Source organism: Triticum aestivum, chromosome 2B, assembly GCF_018294505.1.
Source record: "Triticum aestivum cultivar Chinese Spring chromosome 2B, IWGSC CS RefSeq v2.1, whole genome shotgun sequence".
Classification (NCBI taxonomy): Eukaryota; Viridiplantae; Streptophyta; class Magnoliopsida; order Poales; family Poaceae; genus Triticum; species Triticum aestivum.
Window position 1 is genome coordinate 352,807,368 of NC_057798.1, and position 9,900 is coordinate 352,817,267.

The following is a 9,900-nucleotide window of genomic DNA, read 5'->3' on the forward strand; positions in this document are numbered from 1 at the left end:
TGGTACACCTACTTGCACAGTGTATTCTACCTAACCCTGACGACAGGGGACAAAGGCATTAAATGCCCGTATGTGTCGCCCAAACAGTGCATAAAGGGACCGTCAGGGACGCCACCGTTCGCCACGATGGCGATCTTGTCAGCGTCGCATGCCACCGCGCACCGCTGGCTGCACAGCCTCATGCCACGCGCGCCTGGAAAGGCCCCCAGAGCGACATGTTGGCGGATGTGCTGGAGCGTGGGTACAGAGTGGTTACTTGCCGCGGCAAGCGCCTTGCCGCGGTCGTCGTCTTGTCGCGCCCGGAAGCTTGTCGCTCACCAGGCCTCGAGATGCCTTGGTTGGTCTTCCCGGCAAGCTCCTCTTGCCGGGGCCTTGTTGCCTTGCCGGGACGCGTGGCGCGTCACGGCAAGTTCCTTGGGATGCCTTGGTTGGCCTTCCCGGCAAGCTCCTCTTGCCGGGGCCTTGCCTCCTTGGCTTGAATACTTTGTTCTTGAATGGCTCCAAAGGAACCACGGAGGATCTTGGCGGTCGCCCGGCAAGCCTTGCCGCGGGGTGCTGCAACTGCCCGTGCACAAGTTCGGGATACTAGAGTACCCCTATTCTAGTACACCGATAGGAGCCCCCGGGCCTGGGCCATACACGGTGCCGAGCGCTGTTGGGCCAGGCCCAAAATAGGGCACGGGCACACGCGGCCTGGGTTACGCCGAACCTTGCTCCGCATCCACCGCGCCCTCCCCGAACGGCACGCGTTGATTGCGGCATCGTGGGAGAGATCGTGGGTGGTTTCTTTATTCGGAAGGGCGAAACGTCCGCCCCCTCCCTCTTTATAAGTAGGGGAAACAGGGGCAGTTCGTCCACTTCGCCGGTTGCTACTCCATTCTCACAAATCTCCGCCGCTCCCTCCTTCTTCCCGAAGCCGAAGGAGAGCAGCGCTCCGCCCCCCATTGCCACCAACATCACCAACGCCGCCAACTTCCTCCACCACCTCCGCCATGGCTCCAAAAGCCGACAAGGGGAAGGGTGTGAAGTCGGCTGAGGCGCAGCGGCTCGCGGCGCTGCGGAAGGAGCGGGCCCTCTTCTCCCGTCAGCTCGGTGCGAAGGAGCTGAGGGAGTACTACTACCTCTTCTGGTCGACGGAGACGCGAGCGCATCCGCGCACGAGGGTACTCCCGGCCACCGCTTCGAGACTGGCTCCGAACGGGTACCCCTTTTTCGCGCTGTTCTTCTACTGCCGGCTCTGCCCGCCTTTCTCTGAATTCTTTTGCGACATCATGAACACCTACGGGTTCCGCCTCCTTGACTTCACCCCCAACGCCGTTCTAACCATGGCAGTTTTCGCACATCTGTGCGAAAACTTTGTCGGCGGGATCGCTTGGATCTCGAGAGTCGGCAAGAAGGAAGCATATCTGGAGGGTGAGCTCCGTAGCAAGTGGGAGGAGTGGAGAGCAGAGTGGTGCTGGACCGTCGAGGAGGAGCCGCAGCCATTCACTGCCGTGCGCCAAGCCCCAATAGTACGCGGCAATGATTGGAGCAACGTGGCCCCGGAAGATGACAGGCTGAAGATTGCCGTCACCCGCATCCTTCGCCTCAGGCTTGCCGGGCTCACTGTAGGCGTTGTAGGCGCAGATTTCCTTCGCCGCCGTATCACCCCCCTACAGGAGAGGGGGAGACCCGCCTGGGAGTTCAAGAACTCGGCGGATATCATGAGGCTGTGCCCGGGCCTCAATTTCAACTTCACGGTCTTGGAATTGGACGCGATGCTTCTGGAGCTGTTCAAGCGCGACCCCCAGCACCCATTTATGTTGCCGCGGAATGTCGTTCCGCTGTGCAACAATTCTTCACTTGACCGCATCCGCGCGATGATGCCGTTGTGTGACTCTCACGGAATCGCCCCAACTTGGCAAGAACCTGCGAATGACGTCGTGCGGGCGTTCTTCGACGACTTGGTAGAAGTGCCGGTCCGTGCTGATGAGCAGAAGAGCCTCACCCGCGACACCACCGATGCGGAGATGCAGCGCATCGCCACCAGGCTGGAAGAGGCGGTGGCAGCTGCTGCCGCAGGCGTGTTTGGGTTCACCGTGGAGGAGGCAGAGGCAGCAGAGGCGGCAAGCCTTGCCGAGCGCGAGGAGTTTGCCGGCGAGGAAGATCTTGCCGGCCCTGAAGCTGAGCCGAGCAAGCCCGGCGAGGAAGAGCCCGAACCTTCAGACAGCTTGCCGCAGGCGGAGCCCCCGGCTCCGGCAAGGAGGCGTCTTCGTAAGGCCGCGGACGTAGCGGGGCGGCCGGCGGGTCAACAGCCTCCGGGCCACGCGACACGCTCTACCGCGGCAAGCACCGTTGCCGCGGGAGCGCCTCACGCCGCTGCGGCAACTGGAGCGGGGTCTTCCCGGTCCACCACTGCTGCTCCTGCCAAGCGGGCAAGGGAACCTACTCCTCTGCCTCGCCGCACCGGAGGGGAGCCAGACTTTGATCTCTCCGCGCTCAGCTCCGACGATGAAGAAGAAGAGTAAGATTCCTTGCTGTCCTCGTAGTTCTTCAATTCTTGCTATCTTGTTGCTTTCATCTTGTATCTGACTTGCTTCGATCTGGATCCATTCCTTTTCAGGACGCTGGCCCAGAGAGCGGCGAAGAGAGCCAAGGCCCCGGTGATTGTCATCGAAGATGATCCCACCGTGTCAGCAGGGGGGTGTCTGAGACCACCTTGACGGACCCGGCAACTACTCCCCAAACCAGCCCCCAGCGCAAGTTTATAATTTACTTCCTGCCGTCAGGTGCGCATGGGTGCTCTTTTCTCTACTGATATCTTGACTGTTGATTTGTGTAGGAGCAGAACAGCCTCACCAGGAGTGCTTGGAAGCTGCTCCCGAGGTGCCATCTGCTTTGACTACGCCGCCAAGGGAGGAGTCCCCGGCAAGGGAGCGCTCTCCTGCAAGGGACAACTCTCCGGCAAGGGACAGTTCTCCGGCAAGGGACGGCACCAGTGATCCTCCGGCGGTTGAGACCGCGACCGCAGACCCCTGCACAGGTAATCTTCTTGCCTGAAAACTTCCCTTGGGTTCTTCTTCTTCTGAATTTCCTTTCTTGGATTTTTGCTTGACTTTTCTCCCTTTTTCGTTCCTCAGATCCATCTGCCGCGGAGCCAATGGAAACCGAGGACGCCGGCGAGGAGAACACGCGCGGCAACAACGACGACGCCGTTGCCACCGAAGAAGAGGCCGATGCTGATGATCCCGCCGGCGAAGAGGCCGCCAAGGCTACCGCCGCAGAAGCTGGCGAGGAATCCGGCGATCGCACTGACGGCCCCATGGCCGCAGGAGCGCCAGGCGCTGCATCGACCGCCGATCCCCCCCGCCGCCGCTGCAGAGCCAGGCTCCGAAGAGCCGTAGCCCGGCGCCTACCTGAAGGCCGGCGATGGCATCTTCATCAAGCTCCCCTGGGCGTCGAGCTCCAGGGCTCCGGTTGAAGGAGAAACTTTTGATGAAGAGGTGCTCGCCTCTGCTGGGCTGGCGCTGGTCGATGCGCCAAGCAGCAGCAGCGACGAGTCTGAGGAGGAGCGGCTGCTGTGGAAGCTGCTGTTGCTCTACTGCGCCCGACAAGCCAAGCTGGCGTCCCGAGAGGCACTTGTCGCGAAGGCGGGAGTTGACATTGAGAAGCGCGCGGAGGAGCTCCGGGGCCTCAGGCAGGAAACTCTCCGGTCCTTGGCGGAGGAGCGGGAGCAACTTCTCGAGGAGCGGAAAGCTTTCCTCCTCGAGAAGGCTGAAGCTGAAGAGAAGCAACGGCTTGTCGCCGAAAACTTATGTGCGCAGGAAGGAGAGTTGGCGCAGCGCAAGGTCAATCTTGACAGCCACGAGGAGGAGCTTGCCGCGCACGAGCAAGCGATTGGCGGGCTCTCAAGGAGGCAAGGGACGCTGCCACAGCTGCTGAGGCCGCCAAGAAGGAGCTGGAGGTGAAGGTGGCGCAGCTGGAAGCCGATCTCAGGGCGAGCGGCGAGGAGCTCGCTACGCTCAAGCGTGAGCGCGAGAAGGATGCTGCCGCTCATGGTGAGCTGCAGGGTCTTCTCGCTGAGAGGAATAAGGAGCTCAGCGCCGCCAAGGACTCCAACGCAGATCTCGAGCTGAAGCTGGCCACGTTGACTCAGACGCTGGACGGCTCCAGGGAGCGGGAGGTGGCCTTGTCGGAGAAGATCAAGGCCGACGAGGCGCTGTTGGCGAATGCTGCTGCCGCCCACGACGCCTTCAGGGAGACAGTGGAGCATTGGACTGAAGGTCTTGTGGATGCTGCCGCTGCCATCGACAGGGAGTTGGCGCAGCTGGGGATGGAGGATTTTGGGTATCCCTCCGACGAGCATCTCCAACCCAGCGCCAAGCTCAGCCTGTTCTTCAAAGGCGCGGCGATGGCCCTCCAGCGACTCCGGGAGAGGATCCCAAAGCAGCTGGCCGACGAGTCACGCAGGATTTGCGCGGGGGCTCTCCAGAAGGTGCTGATGAAGGTGGCGTTCCGCAATCCAGGCCTCAACCTCACCAACGTCCTCAAATCCTTGCCGCCGGATGCTGATCTGGATGCGCTCAAGGCCCTTGTCGCACCCATTGTGGACAAGGTGGGCGAGATCAAGAGGGTTGAGGGCGATCGCGTAGACTAGGCCGCCCATTTCTTTTTCTCTTTGTCGCCGCTGGTCATGTCACGAGAACAATCTATTAGAGCTGCGACAAGCTATCTTGTAATATAACTCTATGTTGGGTAATGATCGCTATGTTATTTCCTTTACTTGATTCCCTGCTTTGTATGTTTTTACCCTACGCTTTAAGGGAACTTGTCGGGGCAGGCACCCTTGCCGCGAGCGCTGAGTGCGGGACATCAGCAGCCTACTGGCGGTGCCGCTTCCGACAAGAAACCTTGTCGGAACTAGTCGCAGCTCACTTAAGTTGTTGAGTGGACTCGAAACAAAGTAAGGGCGCAACTAGCTACGAGTTGGTTCCCCGCCAGGTTTCCATACAAGCGGTTCAGGAAGATAACTTTAAAATTTAAAAACTGATTGCTCAAACTTTGGCAACTTAGCTTTTCTGTCGTTTGCTTTCCGGTAAGGCGAAAACTTGCTTGAATGATTCCTGGTCCACACCATTATCTTCTCCTTCCCCCCGGGAAACTTGTGGGCGAGGGAACCTTCCTTTCCTTTTTGAGAAGAAGAAAGAAGAGAAAATAAAGATATGGAGCCTTATGGCTCGTTATTGCTTACCGGGGGTAGGTGCTGCACAAAGTGTCAGATAACGCATGAAAATATAAAGTAAAAAGCATGAATTTGACAAGATGTGCGGAGCACATGAGCTTTACTTACGCACGGGGTCTGCGCTCGGTTTTGTACAAAGGATTACATGCAACATCGGCAAGACTTGTACCAAAGGTGATTGCCGAAACGGGTTCCGGCAACCGCGCCCTACGGGTAAAACTTACGAAGATGCTCAATGTTCTAGGAGTTGCTCACCGGTAAACCATCTTCGGTCTCAAGGCGGACAGCGCCAGGCCTAGTGACTCGTTTCACCCGATAAGGGCCTTCCCACTTCGGCGTCAACTTGTTGGAATTCTTGGCGGACTGAACGCGCCGAAGAACAAGGTCGCCTTCCTCGAAACTTCTGGCTTTAACTTTGCGGCTATGGTAGCGGCGCAAAGCTTGCTGGTATCGAGCGGCTCGTACAGCGGCCTGAAGACGGTCTTCCTCAAGGAGCAGCGCGTCATCTTGTCGCAGCTGCTCTTGCTCAAGCTCATCATAAGCGAGCACTCGAGGCGACCCGTATACGAGTTCCGTGGGGAGAACTGCCTCTGCTCCATAGACTAGAGCGAAAGGTGTCTGGCCAGTGGCTCGATTTGGCGTCGTCCTGATCGACCAAAGAACCACCGGCAGCTCCTCGATCCAGTTTTTTCCGCACTTGTGCAGCCTGTCGAAAGTTCTGGTCTTGAGCCCGCGCAGCACTTCAGCATTTGCCCTCTCCGCTTGACCGTTGCTTCTCGGATGAGCAACAGAAGCGAAGCAGACCTTGGCGCCAAGATCCTGGACGTACTGCATGAAGGTGCGGCTCGTAAATTGCGTGCCGTTGTCGGTGATGATCCTGTTAGGGATCCCGAAACGGCAAACAATCGACCTGAAGAACTTGACTGCTGACTGTGCTGTCACCTTCCTCACTGGTTCCACTTCTGGCCACTTTGTGAACTTGTCGATTGCAACGTACAAGTACTCAAAGCCCCCGACAGCTCGGGGGAAGGGACCGAGGATATCGAGCCCCCAGACCGAAAATGGCCAGGATAAAGGGATCGTCTGGAGAGCTTGAGCTGGCTGGTGTATCTGCTTGGAATGGAACTGGCACGCTTCACACTTGGTTACTTGTGCAGTTGCATCCTGGAGGGCTGTCGGCCAAAAGAAACCTTGCCGGAATGCCTTGCCGGCAAGTGCTCTTGCGCCAATGTGGTGACCACATATGCCTCCATGTATCTCTGCCAACAGCTTTTGTCCTTCTTCCCGGTGAATACACTTCAATTTCACACCGTTGAGTCTTCTTCTGTACAGTGTGTCGTCGACAAACTGGTACATACTTGACTGCCGGGCTACTCTTTTCGCTTCTTCTTGTTCTTCGGGAAGTTGTCCTGTCTGAAGGAAATGGACAATCTGCTGTGCCCATGCTGGAGCTTGCGGCTCGACAACAAGGACTAAAGGCACATCTGCTGCTGCGGGAGCATCCGCTTCTACGGCGAGAACCTGTGGCTCTGCCGGAGCTTGATGTTCCCCGACAAGCTTGCCGGAGCAAAACTTGTCGGGAGTGTTTGCTTCAACGGAACAAGCCCTAAGGCTTGCCGGAGCAGACTGCTCCTCAGCATCCTTGGTGTTGATCTTGGGGACCTTCTTGGCGGCGGCTTCGGGGAGTTCTGCCGGAAAGTAGTCACCAGAAATCAACTTCCTCTTCTTGCTCTGTCCAGTTGATGGCGTTACAGACGATTGAGTCAGCTTGAGCACAGAGATCCCTGGTTCCACAGGCAACTTTAGTGCGGCACACTTCGACAGGCCATCAGCTATGTCATTCTGAGCTCTCGGAACATGTTCCATCTGCAGGCCATCAAAGTGCTCTTCCAGCTTCCTCACTTCATCAACATATGCTTCCATCAACGGACTCTGATAGTTCTTGTTCACTTGGCGGACGACAAGCTGTGAGTCACCCCTGACAATGAGTTTCTTGATCCCAAGGTCTGCTGCAATCCTGAGACCGGCAAGCAATCCTTCATACTCTGCAGTATTGTTCGTTGCTTGCTCCTTGGGAAAGTGCATCTGGACTACGTACTTGAGGTGCTCTCCGGTGGGTGCAACAAGTAGCACGCCCGCACCGGTGCCTTGCCGCGAGAAGGCACCATCAAAGTACATCAGCCACTCTTTGCTTGCCTCCTTGACGGGGATGCTCGTTTCTGGAATTTCTTCATCTGGTGTTGGCGTCCACTCTGCTATGAATTCTGCCAATGCTCTGCTTTGGATAGTTGAAGTGCTCTCAAACTTGAGGCCGAAGCTTGACAGTTCCAGTGCCCACTCGACAATCCTGCCTGTCGCTTCTGGATTTTGCAGTATCCTCTTCAGCGGAAAGCGAGTGACGACTGTGATCTCATGTGCTTGGAAGTAATGGCGCTGCTTTCTCGAGGCCATGAGGAGGCCGAAAAGCAATTTCTGCACACCAGAGTACCTTGACCTAGCCCCCTGTAGAAGGGAACTGACAAAGTAAACTGGGCGCTGCACCATTCTCTTCTGCACCTTCTCATGCTCCTGCGCAGATCCATCCTTGTCGGGACCAGAGCTTGCCGGTGAAGTCCTCTGCTTGTCGCCGGATGTATCTGCCGTGGTTGCTGGCTCATCATCCGCCTCCCTCTCCGCTACTAACACAGCACTAACCACTTGATTGGTTGCCGCTATATATAGCAGCAACTTCTCTTGTGGCTTAGGTGCGACAAGTGTTGGAGTGGAGGACAGGTATCTCTTCAAGTCCTGCAGCGCAGCCTCCGCTTCCGGAGTCCATTTCATTGGACCTGCCTTTTTCAATATTTTGAAAAATGGCAGGGCGCGCTCAGCAGACCTAGAGATGAACCTGCTGAGAGCAGCTACGCAACCGGCAAGTCTTCGTACATCCTTGACGCGCTTTGGTGCTTCAATCTGCTCAATGGCCTTGATCTTGTCGGGGTTGGCTTCTATTCCCCGCTGAGACACAAAGAACCCGAGAAGCTTGCCGGAGGGGACTCCAAACACGCACTTCTCGGGGTTAAGCTTGAGGTTGATCTTGCGCAGATTTGCAAAGGTTTCGTCCAGATCTTGAATCAGAGTTGCTTTGTCCTTGCTCTTGACCACTATGTCATCCATGTAGGCTTCCACATTTCTGTGGATTTGCGGTTCAAAAGCGTCATGGACTACCCTTGCAAATGTTGAACCAACATTCTTCAAACCGAAAGGCATCCGTACGAAACAGTATGTGCCACATGGGGTAATGAATGCGGTCTTCTCCTCATCCTCTTCTGCCATGAAGATCTGATGATATCCTGAGTATGCATCAAGAAATGAAAGCAAGTCACATCCGGCCGTGGAGTCAACAATCTGGTCGATGCGCGGCAAGGGAAATGGGTCTTTGGGGCAAGCTTTATTAACATCGGTAAAGTCAATACACAGCCTCCATTTCCCGTTTGCCTTGCGCACGACTACAGGATTGGCCAACCACGTAGGATGGAGCACTCCTCTGACAAGGCCCGCTGCTTCCAATTTCTTGATCTCTTCTGCAATGAATTCTTGGCGCTCCAATGCCTGTTTCCTGACTTTCTGCTTGACGGGCCGCGCGTGAGGACAAACGGCAAGATGGTGCTCGATTACTTTCCTGGGAACACCAGGGATGTCAGACGGTTGCCATGCAAACACGTCGACGTTCGCCAAGGAAAGCAACGAGCGCGCTTTCCTATTTAGGGTCGAGAGTGGCACTGATGGTGAAGGTACCACCAGCGCCGTCCTCCTTGGCGGACACCTTCTTGGTCTCTGGTGGAGCTGCCATTGTCTTCTTACACTTGCCGGTGGAGCTCGATGGTGCGTCCTCGACGGTAGCGCAGCACTCTGAAGAGGTGCGCTTGCTGGAGTGGGCATCAGAGCTCTTGCCGGACTTGGTCTTCTTCTTCCCCCCGGGAGCTTCAGCGGCAAGTGAGTCGCGATCTGTTGCGGCTGCTGCTTCCCGGTAGATCTTGTCGGCGCAGATAAGGGCATCCTTCTTGTCGCCAGGGACAGAGATGACACTTATCGGGCCTGGTATCTTCAGTACGTTGTATGCATAGTGAGAGGCTGCCAAGAACTTGGCCAGTGTTGGACGACCAAGTATCCCATTGTAAGGCAATGGAAAGTCAGCAACATCAAAAGTGACCCTCTCAGTCCTGAAGTTCAGCTCGCTGCCAAATGTTACTGGCAACGTGATCTTTACCTTCGGCTTGCTCCTTCCCGGATTGATTCCTTGAAATGTGCCGGTCTCTTCGAGCTCGCTATCAGGGATCTGGAGTTTCTGGAGTACCGCGGAGGAGATCAAGTTCAAGCCGGCCCCGTCGTCAACTAGCATCTTGGTGACCTTGAGGTTGCGGATAGTTGGTGAAACCAACATCGGCAAGCACCCGACCGCATTTATGCGATCAGGGTGATCCTCAATATCAAAGATGATAGGCGTGCTGGACCATTTCAGAGGCTTGCGTGACTCGACGGGTGGTTCTGCCGCATTGACTTCCCGCACCCACTACTTGAGCTGGCGGTGTGAAGTATGCAGAGAAGCACCGCCGTCAACGCACAGGACCTCTGTGGCTTTCTGGAACTCCTGCTCATCGGCCTCATCTTCATCCATATCTTCATCGTCGTCGTCATCT